A 19,096-nucleotide genomic window follows, 5' to 3' on the forward strand; every position below is an offset into this window, starting at 1 on the left:
TCCACCAATGGGCCTTGCAGTGGGGATTTAAGTTTTCCGTATGTAAGTGTGCCGCTATAGTTTTCACTAATCGTAACGTACCTAATTTGTGCTTAACTTTGGATAATCAGGCGGTACCTTTTCAAAATTCTGTAAAATTTTTAGGAATACATTTTGATCGTAGAATGAATTTTAAACTTCACGTTAATACTTTGCTTGCTCGTTGTGATAAACCGTTAAATGTCCTCAAGTACCTAGCAGGTACTACCTGGGGTGCCGACAGAAAATCTTTATTAATGGTGTATAAGTCCCTTATTCGATCGAAGCTAGACTATGGCGCACAGGTGTATGGCTCGGCATCCGATGCCACTCTGAAAGGATTGGATGTGTAGCAGAATAAATGTTTGCGAATGTGTCTTGGAGCTGTCCGGTGTACCCGTGTGACTCGTATGGAAGTGGAGGCGAATGTGCCTCCCCTCCGTATTCGCCGTGACCACCTGGGATTTTCGTATGGACTACGAACATTAAGGAAAAGTAATATCGGCAATGTGGCCTGTACCCCCCTGTGTCAATACCACCATCTACTGCGGGGGGTGCGTCGGCCACTTGCCGCTCGCCTCCACTTACTGACTCAGGAGCTTGGTGTGGACCCCAGTGACTGTGACAAGTTGGTGCTTAAAAATATAGCGCCTTGGGAACCACCCAGCTTTACAGTGGATGTATCATGGCTCCCAGCACCAAAGGCCAAGGCGCCGGAGGCGGAGGTCCACCACTTGTTTCGTAACATCATTGTTCGTCACTTGGGGTCCCATCAATTGTACACCGACGGCTCCAAGTCGAATGAATGTGTGGGTGCAAGTGTGTGGTCGACTGAATGTGCCCTCAGGTATCGGTTGCCGACTCATACATCTGTGTTTACTTCAGAACTCTTTGCTATTGACAAAGCCATAGACTATGCTCTCAATTCTAGGCATGACTCATTTGTCATATTTTCAGATTCAAAATCAGCCCTTCAGGCAATTGCATCTTGTACTACGGACTCTCACGAGATCCAGGGCCGCATCGTTAATAAGTTGCATTTATGCAACAAGTCATTCACGCTGATCTGGGTGCCTGGTCATTGTCGTATCTACGGCAATGAGCAGGCTGACTTACTTGCAAAGTCGGCTGTAGAACTCGAGGAGACTTGGGACGTTCCTCGTGATCTACGGTCGAGTCTATCTCTCGGAAAGAAATCAATAAATCTTCTGTGGCAAGGTCAGTGGACCAGACTAAATATTCCAACTTGTAAGCCGTACCTGGGCGACTGGGACACTGACAACCGTCCCAGTCGCCTAGAAGAAAAAGTGTTGGCACGGTTACTGCTTAATGCCACCATTTTAACCCACATAAAACCATTTATGGAAAGACGCTTCCCACCGCACTGTGACATCTGTAATGCGGTGTTATCTATCAATCATATCATCCTGCGCTGTCGGCGATTTATTCGTGAACGTGCTTCACTTATAAATTACTGCGGCGCAGTAGACGTCCCCTTCACCCTTTCCACCATCCTGGGTGATGGGGACATTGTTATGACTGATAAATTGATGGCTTTCTTGAGAGAGACCGGACTGATCAGAGTGATGTGACTTTTTTACTGTGTGGTTATGGTTTTTATGAAGAGTAAATATGTATATAATGTAATATTAATTAGGGTTGACAGTTGACATATTTTAAATAGTTCCTCCTCCCACCGATCTATTTCTAATATTGATGTCCCCTACATTAAGCCAAGTTCCTCGCCTGACAGTCACCAGCTGATGAGTGCAAGTGTGCAATATAGGAAGGTATTGGGCACTTGCAGTCGATGGTGGTCTGCTGGGCGAGGTTCTTCACTTTCTGTACAAATTATGTAAATACATTATATTATCTTGCTTAAGTTATTCTAATTAGGGACGACAGCTGACGTATATGGAAATGTTCCTGACTCGTCTGGTTCCCTTTCATATATTGATGGCCCCTATATTAGGGTGTGCCTCGACTGACAGTCACCAGGTGATGAGTGCAGGTATGTAATGTAGAAAGGCATTACATATCTGCAGTCGATGGTGTTCTGTTAGTCGAGGTATTTTTACCATTAGTGTAGGTCTAGATATTTGTCTCTGTAGGATTTAGTATAGGTTCGCGATTTGTCTGTTAGGTGATTAGTTTTAGGGTCTTTAGATTAGTTTTACTTTATAATATAAGGTATAAAAAATATAAAACCAAGAAAAAATAAAAAAAATAAAAATACAAAAAAAAATTAAATAAGATTAAAATTATTATATATATATATGTACGTTTGCATGAAAGTGTGTCTGTATGTATGCATGGAAGCGTGTGTGTGTGTGTGTGTGTGTGTGTGTGTGTGTGTGTGTGTGTGTGTGTGTGTGTGTGTGTGTGTGTGTGTGTGTGTGTATATATATATATATGTTTGTATATATATGTATATATGTTTAAGTGTATATACATATATATATAAATGGCCTTAATAACCAGGGGCTTCGGCCCCAATGGTTGATAGGCCGAAAAAAAAAAAAAAAAAAAAAATCTCCCCTATTTATAGTCTCGCATTCTTCTGTGGGCTCCTATACGAGTATTTTCACTTGCACATTCCATTCGTCTTCGTCTGCATTCGTTTCGCCTTGTCACCCTCAGTTTCCCTATACCACTTCATTAGACCTCCTTCTTTTGGTTCACGTCGGAATAGGTTTGTCACGGTCATTGTTTTAGCTTTTCAGCGATCATGCTTTATCATTAAACATTTTGTCCCATTAAAGAATGAGATCTCTTAACACCATAATATTCACCCCACTCCAATTTACATTCCAGTGTTCCTCCCTAACAAATTCCATTCTCAGTCCAGCATTGCCTCACAGATCTCTTTAACGCAGTCTACTTACCAACTACTCTTCTCTCTCTCCTTAAAGCCTCGCGGCACGATTCTCTCACTTACTCTTCTCCTTCGCTACCGATTTTATCCCCAAATCCACTTCGCTCCACCAAATTACCTCCTTAACACACTTTCTCTCCCGACCCTTTTTTCTAGTCTCCCCAGCTCACACTTCCTCATTTCTCATTTTGTCAGCTCATTCCTCCTTGCTCATCTCATCTTCCCTCTAATCCAGTTCATTGATGTCTATTTTCATATACTGGGGTAATTTTAGGCTCGTCTTCGTCTTTTTATCGTTCTTTTGGTTTTTCAGTCACTAACAGTCAGCCCCCTATCCAAGTGGTTTTCCTGCTGCAGTGTGTGTGTGTGTGTGTGTGTGTGTGTGTGTGTGTGTGTGTGTGTGTGTGTGTGTGTGTGTGTTTAATTCATCGGGTCGGTCAGGATCACGTGATGGTTGTGATCATCAGCTTTTTACTCTCCCGGAAGAGAGCTGAGAGTTCATATAGTCCCATCTAAGGCCAAAGCCTTGACCTTCACACAAGCACACATCTATCCCCTTGCTCAAGGAGGACTGTACCCACCTGCTTTGTCAGTGAAACTTTTTGCATCCCAACAAGGCGCGAACCCCCGTCTTAGCAGATGCTGGGAGAGAGCGTTACCACTGAGCCAGTGTGTGTGTGTGTGTGTGTGTGTGTGTGTGTGTGTGTGTGTGTGTGTGTGTGTGTGTGTGTGTGTGTGTGTGTGTGTGTGTGTGTGTGTGTGTGTGTGTGTGTGTGGAGTTATACTGATGCACGCTTTATGAATTAGATGTCGATGCTACTGTACAAGGTCCAACAAATGTGGTGCATGGGGTTCAGCTTAGCGAGACAAAACACACCAGTAAGAGCCAGATCAACCTGAAAATGAGACTGAACTGTTAAGCTTTTCTCGTTTTATAAGCATAATTTCCAGAATGATGTTAAGATTTATGCAAGTCTTACTGATTTAAGTTCTTTACATGATATTAAAATTCCTACACCACTTTTGGCGAACCCATTTTACGTCACGGTATCTTTCTAACTTTATATTTATAACTTCAGTCTTTATAAAAACACCTCTTGCTGTGGACGATGCCAGGTTTCCACAGTCAAACATCCTTTGTCTAATATTCAGCATGTTTTTCCGACGTTCATCAATTTTTGTGTTTTCTGTCACTCTCATATTCAGTGCATCTCAGCATAGAAATTGAAGCAGTGGTTACTAGAATGTCCTTCCTGAGGGATATATGTAACTGAATATTTGAAATGGACGATAATTCCTATTTGCTTTGCCACTGAATCTCAAAGGCTTTAGATCAAGTAGCACATAATTCATTAGTTTCCAAACTGCCCTCTGACGGTGTCTAGGCCTATCCTCCTATCTGTGCCTTCATCTCTAGCTTCCTTTCTGGTCGTTCTATAGCCGCTGCTGTAGACGGCCATCGTTCTTCTCCTAGATCTATCAACAGTAGTGTTTCTCAGGGCTCTGTCCTATCATCAACTCTCTTCCTTTTATTCATCAATTACCTTCTCAGCTGTTCATCTAACCCTATTCACTCATGCGCTAATGACTCCATCCTTCACCTTTCCATCCGGTTCAGCTGCGCCCATAGCGGCAGTTACTTCAACAAACAAGGGATAGCACACCTGTCTGCTTGGCTCATATCTCTGACTTGGGTGAAAGTAACCGCACACCCTGCCTTGCAAACCCTGCCCCCCACATCCTACCTCACACATCTTCCCTCACACTACGTGCCCCACACCATCTCTCACACGTCCTGACACACTCTGCCTCCCCAACCCAGCCTCACATACCTTCCATCACACACTCTGCCTCACGCACCTTTCCTCACGCACCCTCCACCACTCCCTCTCACTCCATCCTCTCATCCCTCCGCCTCCCACTAGCTAGTTGGGTCGGCTTAAATTACATCGCATTTTACGAACTCATTTACCCTGGTCATATTTTACCTCACTATCTCATCACAACACTTAGTATTTCTCCTCCACACCTCCTATTCTGTGTGTGTGTGTGTGTGTGTGTGTGTGTGTGTGTGTGTGTGTGTGTGTGTGTGTGTGTGTGTGTGTGTGTGTGTGTGTGTGTGTGTGTGTGTGTGTGTGTGTGTGTGTTCTGTTTTCATGTTTTCACCGCATGGTCTGAGGTGTGGCCTTGATGAAAGAGCTGTACCAACAGGCATTTCTGACCCGACCCAGCTACTTTTTACTTGTGTCCCTACTCAGCAACGACCCCCTCTTACCATGAAATATTACCTTTACACATATATCTCACTAGCTCTTCCCTCCACCTGGCTTCTGTCTCACCTTTTTCCTTCAACCAACCTAGATTGATAATACCCCCTTAGGAACTCCCATTCTCTGTGTTGTATGTAATATTTTCTCCCTGTCCTATTTCCCTCACTATACCCAACCACTGGATCAAAATAAATAACACGGGACCTGTACTGCAACAATTTACCCACTAATGCTAACCCTGGAACTCACAATGGACATAAAACAGTGGATTTAACGAGTAGCTATTCAGGCAGCTGTGACCCTGATGACAAGGAATAATATATTTTAACCTAGCCCCGGAGGACAAGCCCGCCAAGTGTAGTCTCGTGGCAAATCTAATCGACTGTTTATATTCTTCATTAATATCGGTTAAGGAAATGAGGGAGTGGTGGAATGACAGGCACAGAAGGATTACAGACAAGACACAACGCGAGGGAAGGAAGTACAAGCACTTGGGGAGGTGGAACGCGTGCTGGCGTGACGGATGTTGGATTGGGAAACGAGAGAGAGAGAGAGAGAGAGAGAGAGAGAGAGAGAGAGATTTAAAACTGTAACTAAGGAATGTCTCTGCAACAATGAGTCAAATTTTCTGCAAGACTTATACCTGATTCAGCTCTTTAGAAAGATCATATTACACTGCATCTACATAGAACCGGATAAAAAGAGGTGGTGGTCCCTGGGCACAGCATCTTGTGGAAGGCCCCTAATAGGATGTGCACCGAAGATGTGAAGCTAATGGCTATTCTTGAAGTATACAAGCTCAGTAGTATAGACACCCACCATATTTATAAGCTATACTTAACCTTTGCAATACACGTAACGTACCAGTATCTACCTCCCTTTCAGTTTCAGCCACATGGAATTTCTAACATCCTTATGCCGCTCACTCTGGATTCTACTGATTCCTTTGATATCATCAACAAAATCATATATTAGGTATACATTTATGTCAGTATAAAATAAAAAGACGCATTACAACTGGATGGAAAGGTGTAGGTAAACATACTGTAGAGACATCATGAAAAGTAGCGTGCTAGTATGTATGAAACGAAAGTATATAACGAATATATAACCCCAACAATGATGTACGGTTCTGAGGCCTGGAAACTGACAAAATCGATGGAAAATCAACTAATCCGTTCCCGAAGAGCAATAGAGAGATCAGTGTTGGGAATATCTTTAAGCGACAGGAAAAGATCAACCTGGGTGAAAGAGCAGACTAACTTCTATAAAGCAAAGACTGCATAGAAGTTATAAAAGTGCAGAAATGACGGATGGCAGGTCATGTAGCAAGAATAAAGATAACCGATGGACAAGAGGCTGACTGACTGGACTCCAAGAAATGCTAGCGAAGCAGAAAAAGGCCAAACAGAAGGTGGAGAGATGAAATGGAGAAGTTTGCAAGCAAAAGATGGCAGAGATTGTCTAAGTCTAGGAATTTGTGGGTAGGGGAGGCCTTTGTTCAGCACTGGACTTGCAATGGCTGCTGCTGGTGATGATGATGATGACAAAATTAAAACAACTCGAAGTCTTTATTTCATAAGGAAAAGTAAGCTGTATGAAATTAATACATATATGATTGATGGTGGTACAAGCATGAAGGGCATATACAGTTTTAGTAAAGCTCAGTACTTTACCCATGACATGGTATATGGCAATACATTTGCTTTGCATGTTGAGTGGGAACTGATAAAGCAGTCCTGGTATATTTCTAAAAACTAGAATATCGATGTCAATATACAGCGTGTTGCAATGAAAAGTACAGTGCTCAACTCAAAACATTAATAATACAGTTTGTGATGTAGCCACATACATTCCGAAAATGCCTGAAGAATTTTTGCGTACAGTTGCTGTCATATAATGCACTGGAAAGAGAGCTCCATTATTCAGCTTCATGCTTACACCAGGTTATGGAAGCAAAAGTTATCAGTTATAACCTTCACATTGGAGACATTTATCCACACCAGCATTGTGGCAGCATGATAAAATACTACGGCTCTTCTGACAGACTGCGCTGAGGTGAATGGTGTACAGTCTACCGGAACAGTATTGACCCCCCTGGAGCCGATGTTTCTGAAAGTGCACACAACACGAGATTCATGGCAGGTTCAATGGGGTGGGTACAGTACTGTATTTCAAACAGTGGTCTGCAACTTTCTGGTTTCGTGCTCTTGTCAATCGCCAAATATGCTGTATGCCACTTACTGCCACATAAGATAACGAACCAAGGCTATTTTTAATTATATATTCAAAACCTCTACCGTTCCTTGTAACGTAAATGATTCAGGCTCCGTAGTCAATGTCCGATCCAACAGACGGGATCCCAAGTAGCAATATAACGTCTCTGCGTTTGCATGAACCGAGTTGCTGTAGAACTGCTCTGAATGCAATATCCAGAGAATTAAAAATGTCTAATACCACATTCAGTTGTATCAACACTGTCAACAAAGAACTTTCACAGAATGAACTTTCAAAATTTGGAGTTCCAAACAAATTTCTTACCATCTTGAAGAGCCTGCATGACAACATGAATGCTCATGTGTAAAGGTGGGAGCAAATCTGAACACTTCATCGTGAACGTTGGAGTAAAGCCAGGATGTGTCCTGCTCCTGTCATTTTCAACATCTGTCTCACAGAAATCACCTTTTTAAGTCACCAACAAAAATGAACCCTGATGATGGAATAAAAACCCAGTTCCGTCTAACTGGTAAAGTACTGTATTTAATATCAGACGTCTTCAAGCACAATATAAGAATAAAATGGCTCACTTCCTAGAGCTACAATACACTGATGACTGTGCTGTTATTGTACATACTCCAGAAGCCCTTCGACAGCGTATCAACATCGTCTCCAACATATACCATGCAACATGGCTCCAAAAAAATGACAATAAGATATTAATAATATCTCAGAGAAACAACCCAGCGGAGCCTCTTGCATTTCAGATAAATGGCGAAAATGTACAACTGGTGGAGAATTTTACCTACCTTGGAAGTGTGCTCACAGATAAACAAAACATTGATGCAGAAGTCCTTGCATAAATCAGTCACGCCTCAGCCTCTTTTGGACGTCTCAGATCCAGTCTTTGAAAACACCAACTTGAGAATCGAGACGATGGTATCATTGTATACGGCTGTATGCAACTCCACTTCCTTATTCGGTGCTGAATCCTGGACTACCTACCAGCGTCACATCAAACAACTTGAGTCGTTTTACATCCGATGCTTACAGTGCATCCTTGTACTTACATGGAAGGATAAATTCCCTCACTCACAAATTCTCCAGTGGGCAAAGTCAACCAGCGTAGATACCATGCTGGCTAAAAAGCAGCTGAGATGGATTGGACACATGTTCCACATTCCTGAGCACCGCCTTCCCCGCCAGGTTCTGTATGGCCACCTCCCTGCAGTATGTCCCAACCCAGGGGGACAGAAAAAGAGATATTACGATCATAGAAGAACAACTCTGAAGAAATGCAATATCACACCAAAAAATCTTGAAGCCAGTGCCTCTGACAAAAAATAATAGCGAACCCTCTGCTGTGCAGGAACCATTCATCTCGAAGAAGCTTGGAACCTGGCCAGGGAAGAGTTTAGACAACGGAGGCACATCCAAAACGGAGTTCTTCCAGCAAACATTGGACTTGACATGCCGACTTTATGGCAAAGTTTGCGGATCCAGGATTGGTCTGCACAGTCACACATGTTGGCATCAAAGACAGTGAGAAACATTGTATCCCCGTGGGTATAGTAGGCGTCGTCTTCTGAATCAGAACGACAGCATTAAGTGTGTGTGTGTGTGTGTGTGTGTGTGTGTGTGTGTGTGTGTGTGTGTGTGTGTGTGTGTGTGTGTGTGTGTATGTGTGTACAAATTACGGTACCATGGATTCTGCCGTCTTTGCTTTACAGACAGAAAAACAAATAAGTGGCACTTGCGTCTTGTTTATGACAAGCACATTCTTCCTACTGACTAGACGGCCTAAGCTATTTTTCCCTGACGATAGATTTTAGGTTGTATGGTAATCAGAGCAGGTAGCTTGCCATGAGAGCTTAATCTGTTGGATAAACATTAGTACTGACAGGTTTTGAGCTGATGGCAAGTGTTTGTACTCAGAAGAAAGATGTATTTTGAAGACAAGTGTTTTTCAGATACACTGCAGATCGATTGCCTCTTGGGACGGGGACGTTCTTAACCATGCAGTTTAGTTCATCGTTATATAAGTAAGAATCGTTGTTTTCAGTACTTGACCCTGGACTGCCTGAAAGAGCAAACCCGTCGACAACAAGCAACTAATAGCTTCAGGTACAGTACAGTACTTACGCCATATGGGGATCCGACACCCCTTTGTGTTAGGTCCTTCCCACGGCGAGGTGCAGTGAAATACGAGGAGACTTGGCTCCAGGGTGGACGCCGTAGCAGCTTCACCCAGGGTGCGTACAACAACATCTAGGCTCCTCGGTGCCATTGGTAAGAGTAGAAAGTGTGAAGTAGAAGAATGTAAATGTTAAAGAGATATAAACCGATTTCTGGACCCTAAATAAATAACGATGTTACGGTTTTATATCAGGAGATCAAAACAGTTGAAAAATACAAGAAATACCAAACCGTACTAACTAAATCTATATATCTATCTATTGCCAGACGCCTCAATCCCGTGAGGAGTGGCCACAAACAAACCGCCTCCATTTCGCCCTGTCCAATGCCACACCTATAAAATTGCCAGAAGGAAATCAGAGACAGCGGCACAATTATAAGTACAGAAGCCCACAAGTGGCGTAAATGTGAACCTTAGGCTTTCCTAGCCGCTCTTTCCAAAGGACGGTGATGTCGTCAGGGTAACAGCAAAAGTGTCCTCTGAAATCCACCAGAAGAACAGGCACTTTCCAGTCACTCTTACTGCACAAGACAAAATCGAACTATTGTAAAAAATGCTGATGTTTCCATAAAATAGTTGTTGTCATTTTCATTTATAGTGCAGATAAACTTTGCAGTAAGTAGTAAAGTAATCGATTTAAACGCTAAAAGATGAAACAGGTTCTACTTGTACCAGGGAAAGTTAAGCTGTTGTCAGATTAGGAAAGGAGTAAAATATTAGTAATGCTGGATCGAGAAAACGTTGTGGTTAGTTATCACGATGATGACGTAATTTATAAAACTGCAAAATGAGGTAATGACAACTATTTACAGAACGTTGCTAGCGTAAAACCAGAGTTAGGAAGAATCTATAGTCATTAACCATTGCCTCTAAGTTTTTTTTTTCCCCTTTACTAAACCAACTGATCTGGGTTTTGAAAGTGTGCCTGAGACAACTGAAGGATTAAGTCCACTTCATTAATACGTACCCGATGACCCATCAGTGCAGGTCTTTAACAGCATATACAGCATTTAGCGTCATGGCTCCACGTAAATATAACTTTACTAACCATTTACTGAACTAAATGATCTTAACTGCTTTATTCTTGCTTTATCGTCATTTGTTAGCAAGATTACGAGTGGCTTCTTCTCAGCGCAATAACGAGTCTCATATACTCTGTCCGGGACGATAGAAATCGTATATGTTTACTTTCCCAACCGCCATGCAGTTATAATCAGATAAGGGATGGTTTCTCGCTCCCAGAGTAGTTTATGAACAAACATAACTTAGCAACGTGAATGTGGATCCTTTACCATGAGAAACAGATGATAACACACAGACACATTATTATTCATGAAGTAATTCTTAATCCACAGGATTTTTAGATACAAGACTTTAAACGAAAAACAAAGGAACCGTGCTAAATTCAGAGCTTTTCAACCTTCGGGGTTCTGAAAATAAGATTACGTATAATCGGATGTGAAAGAATAAATCTACCATCTAAAAAGGAATGTCAGGAGTTTGGTGTCAGTGATGTATCTTCGTGTCGTATACTGTCTGGACACCGATACCTCTCACAATCTGTCAGAGGCGCGGTGGTCGTATGTTATCACACCAATGCTGCGTGAAAAATGGCAGCCAGTTTGAAGGCACGAACAGATGACTGTTCCCGTGAGAGGGTACGAAATTCAATTAGTTTTCTTGTTTCTTTTCCAGAGATTACGCCTGAGCTTATAAATCTTGGAACTAGGAATAAAGCAGGAATCTGTCTAGCGTAGCACAACTCTGTATTTTAATTTCCCCTTCAAAAAACTATACCGCGACTTCTAAATAACAAAATCTTCAGCATCGCATCATGACTGCTTTACTAGCACGTCGCAATCAAGTGCATTTAGTTAAGCCTAGTGTGTTTCTAGGTGACAGTCCCGACTCTTAAAGTTGACCAGTCTCACTCGCCCCTGAGTGGCTTCATCTGAACAAAAACCCCTATCCCGCTCCCGGACGTAAACTCTTACAGGCTTAATCCGGTTGATGCACCTCAACCCACTAAATCACCAGGCGTCATTTGGTTACATGGTAATTATCAGACACAGTAAATGGCTTCCTAAACTAGAAAAAGAGTGGATGCTGTGCTCATGTGAATGGACGTACCAGGCTATAATGCGCCAGAAAGACGAACATGCATTGAATAAGCCGTGTTCAAGGAATCATGAACATGCACCAACAACACAACGATAAATACCGGATTAGAAAACTCTGTTGCAGACTGAGATAGCAGCTGAGTTGCAAAGAACACTGTATGGTTTTTAAAATACTCCTGACTTCTGAAAAGGATTGTGCTATCGACCGAGGCTTAAAAAAAAAAAAAAAAAAAAAAAAAAAAAGCCTGAAGTAAAAGGTGGCATTAATGTGTAGGTCATAGATGAAATACACATTTTTATTGCACGTTAGAAAAATAATGAATCTTACTCAGTATTTAAGATTACTTTCATAATCCGAATTATGCAAACCTGTAAACGAATCTGAATAGATTTAACCCTAACAGTAACATGCTTATGTAGGCAGCGCAAATATAATTGCAAAATAAGCCTTCAGTGTTTACACCTGTTGTTGGTTACCTTATACTGACAACAGGAACCGTTGTGTATCGTAATCTGAGGAATGTTTGGATCCCTTCTTGTCAGTTATATCTGCGTATGTTTATTGGTGTTTACTACCTACAAAATACTTCCATAGCATGTTGGGCCAATGCGTATCTCCTCTTCCTTCCTCTGGAATGGAGTTCCTCATAATTTAATTCTTTTTCTGCTCCCCCTTCTTCATTTTTTTCCTTTACTGTAACTCCCACAACATTCTGAGGCGTACTCCTTGTTAGCATCCTGTTATATGTCTCGCTTAAACCATCCAAACATTGAAGACTGTTCTCCATCTTATCAAAAAAAGCGACCCAAGACACTTACAGTGCTACGCTGCTAAAATAGTAGGATCAAATTAGGCCACACACAGAGCGTCTCAGCTACAACAGCTACTTTAAAGGGTGTGATGTGAGAGTTGGTGAGGTGCGATGCGGTGGCCACGCTACTACCACCTGGCCACTCCTATCAAGTCCAAGGACAAACCTCAGAATACTGGAGCTCAACTCTATTTGATCGGAACAGCCCCTCTCTCGTCCAGTGCACGGAGATACTTATTACGCTTATATAAAAGAGCAGCCTTCAGACTCCTTATATAGGAACTGGTGAAAAATATCCATCCATCAACATTAAATTCAACACGAATCCTTGTGGGCTATATCTGGTTGAAGCCCTTGAATTCACTAGACTTCAAAGCACTCCATTAGTTTCAGAAGTACCACTCAGTTTGGCATATGGCTTCCTAAATTATAAGAAACCATTTGGATAGTTACTTCATGCAGAGCCACCTAAATAAAAAAAAAAAAAAAACTTGTGACTTCATAATTACAGTTTGTTAAGAACTGCACGTGATTCATGCATCAGAGTATCATTTATGCACACTGAATCACCAGAAATATGAAACCAGTCTGAAGCAACAAAATTGCAGCTGGCTTGTGTGAGTACAGTCCTCATACATTCAGTACATGGAATGCATCTTTTCGGGCACCGTCTACACACACACACACACACACACACACACACACACACACACACACACACACACACACACACACGGTGGCACCTCGATATTCTGCTTCTTGCACGGCAGTGATTTTCAGCCTTCTTACCTCAGCTGACCCCCCCTGTGTCTAGGAGAATATTTCTGGGAATCCTTATAACCCAGACCCAAACAGATTATTCTCTTTCCCCATTTTCATCTGTTACTTTGGATAACATATAACTTTGTATAAATAGACTATATTATTAATAATTCATAAATTGATAAATAAACCTGACTTTTGCACTATTGTTCTTAAAACCAATTGGTCATCCCCTTGGCTGACCTCGGCTCTTCCATTGACTTTGGTTAATTCAGATTTTTTTTTTCTTAATACAGACACAAATGGGCTGATTGCTGACCTTGTCCGACCTTGACCTTTTACTGTTCTCAAAGTGAATCCCATCATCCTTGCTTTACCTTTAACTGCATTACCAAACTGGTCAAACGCAAATTGTCCATGTTGACCTTATTGTAGGCCTTTCCCTTTGACTTATTGTCTCTAAAAAAGTGGATGACCCTCAATCCTTCCACTAAGTATTATTAAAGTCGGATTAAAACTGAGCTATAATGTAAACACACACACACACACACACACACACACACACACACACACACGTCGATTAAAACACTACACCCACTAACCTACGAGTGCGGGGATGTATTAATGCAATTAAACATTTTCTTATTCAGTGGCAGGCAAAGTACATGACAAAAATATATAAATCAAATGCTGTATCAAAGAAGTGAAAACTAACAAAGCAAACCGTTTGCTGGCTCATGGACATGCAGTTTTAAATGCTTGTTGAACACGAGACATATTTCTTATTACACATTAGTACGTAATATAACAATCCTTGTAACCTAAATACAAACACTATTCTGTGTGGTGCTAGCTGCTGGTGCCCTGTAAGAACATCAATGGGGCGGTAGATCTTTGATTACAAGTTCGGTTGTGCATTCATACGACTAAGCGACTGATCGTTTGCATCCTTACGAACACCCCAGTGTCCGAACAACATCAACAAAAAAGCGACTATTACGAGTAATGAAAGCAAGATTTCTAATACACATGAATGACTGATGACAACCAAGGTACGATCTGCCATAGTCGGGTTTCTGATGAATATACAACATGGCTAGCAAGCAAGACATCAGGTGGACATTAACACAGCTGGATCAAGATAATGTTTCTCATATATTTATCCCTTCTCTGCTTACAAATGATTCAATAATTACTTCGATTCTGCAGTTAAGTTCAGCCGCATCTTAGTTCTGGCTTCCCTTCATACAGCTGCATAAGACGAAACTTTTATTGGCATTATCCAATATCTGTATTATATAAATTGTGCAGCTTTTTTTCTTATGCCCAAGTAGTAATGGAATTTAGAATGTAGTACAAAAAATTATGTTCACAAATCGCTAAGCTATATATATATATATATATATATATATATATATATATATATATATATATATATATATCTATATCAATCTCTGTGTCATTTCCTGTGGCACCCCACGGGATGCATAGGGCCTCAGTGAACTCTCTCCACCAATATTTGTCTCTTGCCATCTCCTTCAGGTCCCACCAACACTCCTCTCCTGCTTCTTTTTTCATTATCCTCAACCAGGTTTCCCTCGGCCTACCTCTACCTCTTCTTCCTCTAGCAGTCCACTCTGGCACATCCTGTATTAAACTACCTTCTTTTCTGTATATGTGCCCCAGCCACTTCCAGCGAGACAGTCTCACATATTCATTAACTGGTTCCACTCTCGTAATATCCCTTACTCTTGCATTTGTAACTCTGTCTTGCCACTTTACCCCAAGAATCCTTCTCAGTATTTTATTCTCAAATCCTAATACTTTCTGATCTGTTGCAATTGTACTGTACCATGACTCATGCCCATAAATTAAAATTGGTCTAACCATGGACTTGTAAATTTTCACTTTAGTATGTACCGAAAACATATTATTATTCCAAACAGATTTCAACATTCCAACAGCTCGCCAAGCATGTCTAATCCTCTCCTCAATATCATTGTTTAATGATCCATCAGATGATACAATCGTTCCCAGATATTTAAAGTTTTCTACATTCTTCACCACATTATTCCCAATTACACAATCGATTTGGTTCTCCACGTTCATATTGATAATTTCAGTCTTTCCACAATTTATTACCAATCCTACTTTTTCTCCTTCCTCCGCCAGACAATCAAGCATCCTCTGCATCTCGTAAATACTTCCGCAAATCAGTACAATATCATCAGCATAGTCCATATCCATCAGTTTCTTATTTTCTTTCCAGTTGATTCCTGCACCTGTTCTCCTTACAACCTTTTTCATAACATAATCCATAACCAAAACAAACAACAATGGCGAAAGAACTCCTCCTTGAATCACTCCTGACCTAACTTGAAATGGATCACTCAAAGAACCACCCACCATTACCTTACAAAAAGTACCTTCATGCAGGCTTCTAATAATATTTACAAACTTTTCTGGTATACCATAGACTCTCATAATTTTCAACATAGCTCCACGTGAAACACTATCAAACGTCTTTTCAAAATCCACAAAACACATGTTAAGTGGCATTTTCATCTCATTAGCTTGTTGCATTAGATGCCTTACAATAAAAACCTGATCATTACAACCTCGACCCTTTCTAAATCTCGCTTGTTCTCTTAAAATTTTTTCAATTACTGACTCTATTCTGTTCAACAAGATTTTGGAATAGACTTTTGCAACTGCAGGTGTCAAAGTTATCCCCCTCCAATTGCCACACACACTTAAATCTCCCTTTTTTTGGTATTTTTATAATCACCCCATTTTTCCACTCTTCTGGAATTCCACCATTATCCCAAGCCACATTAAAAAGTTTCAAAAGCGCATTCATCAACTCGTCATTTTCCACCTTAAGCATTTCAGGGAGTATTCCATCCTCTCCTGGTGCCTTAACATTCTTAAACTCCTTTATAGATTTTGCTACCTCTTCCAAAGTTATATCCCCTGTTTCTATCTGCAAATCTCTCTCGGCTGGCAAAATGTCCTCTTCAACTGGGATTGGTCTATTTAGAACAGATTCAAAGTCCTCTTTCCACCTTCCTTTTATATCCAAATCTTTAAGTCATCAAATTACCATTTCTAGCTCGTACAGGTATTTCCTTCCTTCTCATTTCAGTCCCATTTAACTATATATATATATATATATATATATATATATATATATATATATATATATATATATATATATATATATATATATAAAACATTGAAAATTATTTGAATTCGCGGTGTAGGTGAAAGAAACTGTAAAAAGAAGGGCGAAAGGGTAAACTAGGCCAATTCAATCATTTTTCTAAGACATTTCGCTGACCCACTGGCAGGTCTCGGCGGCTCCTTTGGGTCCGTGGACTGCCAGTCCAGAAACGCTGGTCTGCAGGATATCATTGTTTACCGTGGCCGCCCTCTCGGTGCGCCAACATCCACCCTCATCATGGTCCGGCTGGGTTCATCTTTCCCGCCTCTCACTTTAAAACTCTACTGAAGCTTTGAAAAATGTGTGTGTGTGTGTGTGTGTGTGTGTGTGTGTGTGTGTGTGTGTGTGTGTGTGTGTGTGTGTGTGTGTGTGTGTGTGTGTGTGTGTGTGTGTGTGTGTGAGGAAGACGGAAAGTGAGCAAACTAATCAGATTATCATCCCCTTCGATCTGATTAGGAAGTTTTAAGCTCATTCATTTAAGTTTTCCACATTCTTATTCTGTTTAGGGGAAACCATCAGGTTGTGAATGGATTAATGGAGACATTTTAACCCCGGCGTTACAGATTGTTTCTGAAAATTAGCAAGGGCGATACGACGTAGCAAAAATCTGTCAATCTATCTATAGCCAGACGTCATAATCCCTTAAGATGTGGCCGTTTGTCTCTGAGTTAGTGGTGTTACGGAATAGGCACTAAAACTCCTCCAACCCACCTGTTGACACCTAGGAAACATGTGTGGATTGGTTATATGTTCCCACCCAGCGTTGTAAATGGTTTCCTGGCTTACAGCGAACCATTAGGCTTGTCACTCAGTGTAAAGTAATCTGAAAGGGAAAGAAGAGCAATAAATGTGACAGGAAAGATGGAAGGAATAGGATGAGAGGATGGCAGACACAGAAAAAAAATGATAAAGGTGAAAGAAAAGTAGGCAGCACTACATCAAGTGAGTGGATGATGGTCGCCATCACCTACCACAAAATTATAGTTAACTAGAATGGCACTCAGTAGAGCGCATACCTCCGCCAAGGCCCAATATGCTGTTCCTTTTAATTCAATCAAGTCTAATCCAATATGGAAAAAGACTACCCCCCGATAAAAACATATTTAAATCCGCTTGATTCGGAATTTTATATGGATCCGCGCCAAACTGTACACATTCGTAGATACCAACATCCTAAATATGCCTGATTTTTTTTCCATCAAGATCCATGCAATATTCACTGAAAAATTTAAGAAAATGTCGAAAAACGTTCTATCTCGCAATGTTAAAGAGAGTGAAAAAAAAAAATCCTCGATCCTCACCTTTATCCGGATCCGCACCGAAATTTAATGGAGTGTATTCTGGGCCAAGGCCCATTCTTCTACCAAGTTTCGTGGAAATCCGTCCAGTAGTTTTTGTGTAATCTTGCTCACAAACCAACCAACCAACAAACAAACAAACTGACAGGGGTGAAAACATAACCTCCTTGGCAGAGGTAATAAAATACATTGTAACCCTGAAGGAAGTTTAATCAACTTTGTACCAGCTAAAAATTGCTACGGCATGGATATTTTTCTAGAGATGACGAGGTAATAAACTGGGAAATTATTAAGTGATATATGACACGGATATTTTCAGAGGAGTTCAGAAATTTGTGAATGTTTGTATGTGGCGTTGGATCAGAAACAGGGTCTTCAGCCACCAGCGTTAGTAAAAATATCAATAGATGGTTTTTAGTTCAGGCTGCTAAACCAATACTGGGACATTACCTACCTTGTTTAAATGATAAGACTGGTCAGCACTACATTTTCATCTCTCTCTCTCTCTCTCTCTCTCTCTCTCTCTCTCATTCAGGATACTTGCTAGGAAAAAAAATATTCTCTGCTACAATTCGTGGATCATTTTCAGCCCTACCATTGCATTTCACTATCCACAACATACTACCCAACATCATCCTTCGGCATCCCTTCTCAAATTCTTGTGCTGCCATAAGTTATATACTGATGCTATCACTCATACCACTCACAGAAACACAACAGCACACTCCCACTACCGTACTTGCAAATTCTGTCACACACACACACACACACACACACACACACACAAATGTCTCCAGTGCACACAGTTACATGCTGTATAAGAAAGTAGATACCTTTCGAACACACACACACACACACACACACACACACACACAGATTCATCTAATCTAATTCCATGCGACTCCACCACCTCCATCTCTCAATCCTCAATAACAGGGAGACAAAGGAAAAAAACGTTGGATAACACTGCCCTGCATGGTTTTTGAGGATGGGGTAATATTAAACTTTTCTGGATGTGTTTTGCACGCTTATTTCAGAAATGTTATCCATTTTGCTCAGTCAGGTCAGAATTTTGTGCTACAGCATTTTTACGAAAATGCCTGGGTGATTATTACATTTTCTAAAAACTTGTACACGTGTTCATACAGACATTTTCAAAGGGAAACAACACTAATGTACATCTAGTATGTGAATTATGTCACGTCAATTTTTCTAACAAATTTTTGTGTTTAATCATGAATCGGAAGTGTAAAAATGACTCAAACAGGTTTTGCTATATATGTAGTTGTGTAACAGTGTCAGAC

Source organism: Coenobita brevimanus, chromosome 6 (assembly GCF_032717465.1).
Source record: "Coenobita brevimanus isolate Jiangsu-jjx chromosome 6, ASM3271746v2, whole genome shotgun sequence".
Lineage (NCBI taxonomy): Eukaryota > Metazoa > Arthropoda > Malacostraca > Decapoda > Coenobitidae > Coenobita > Coenobita brevimanus.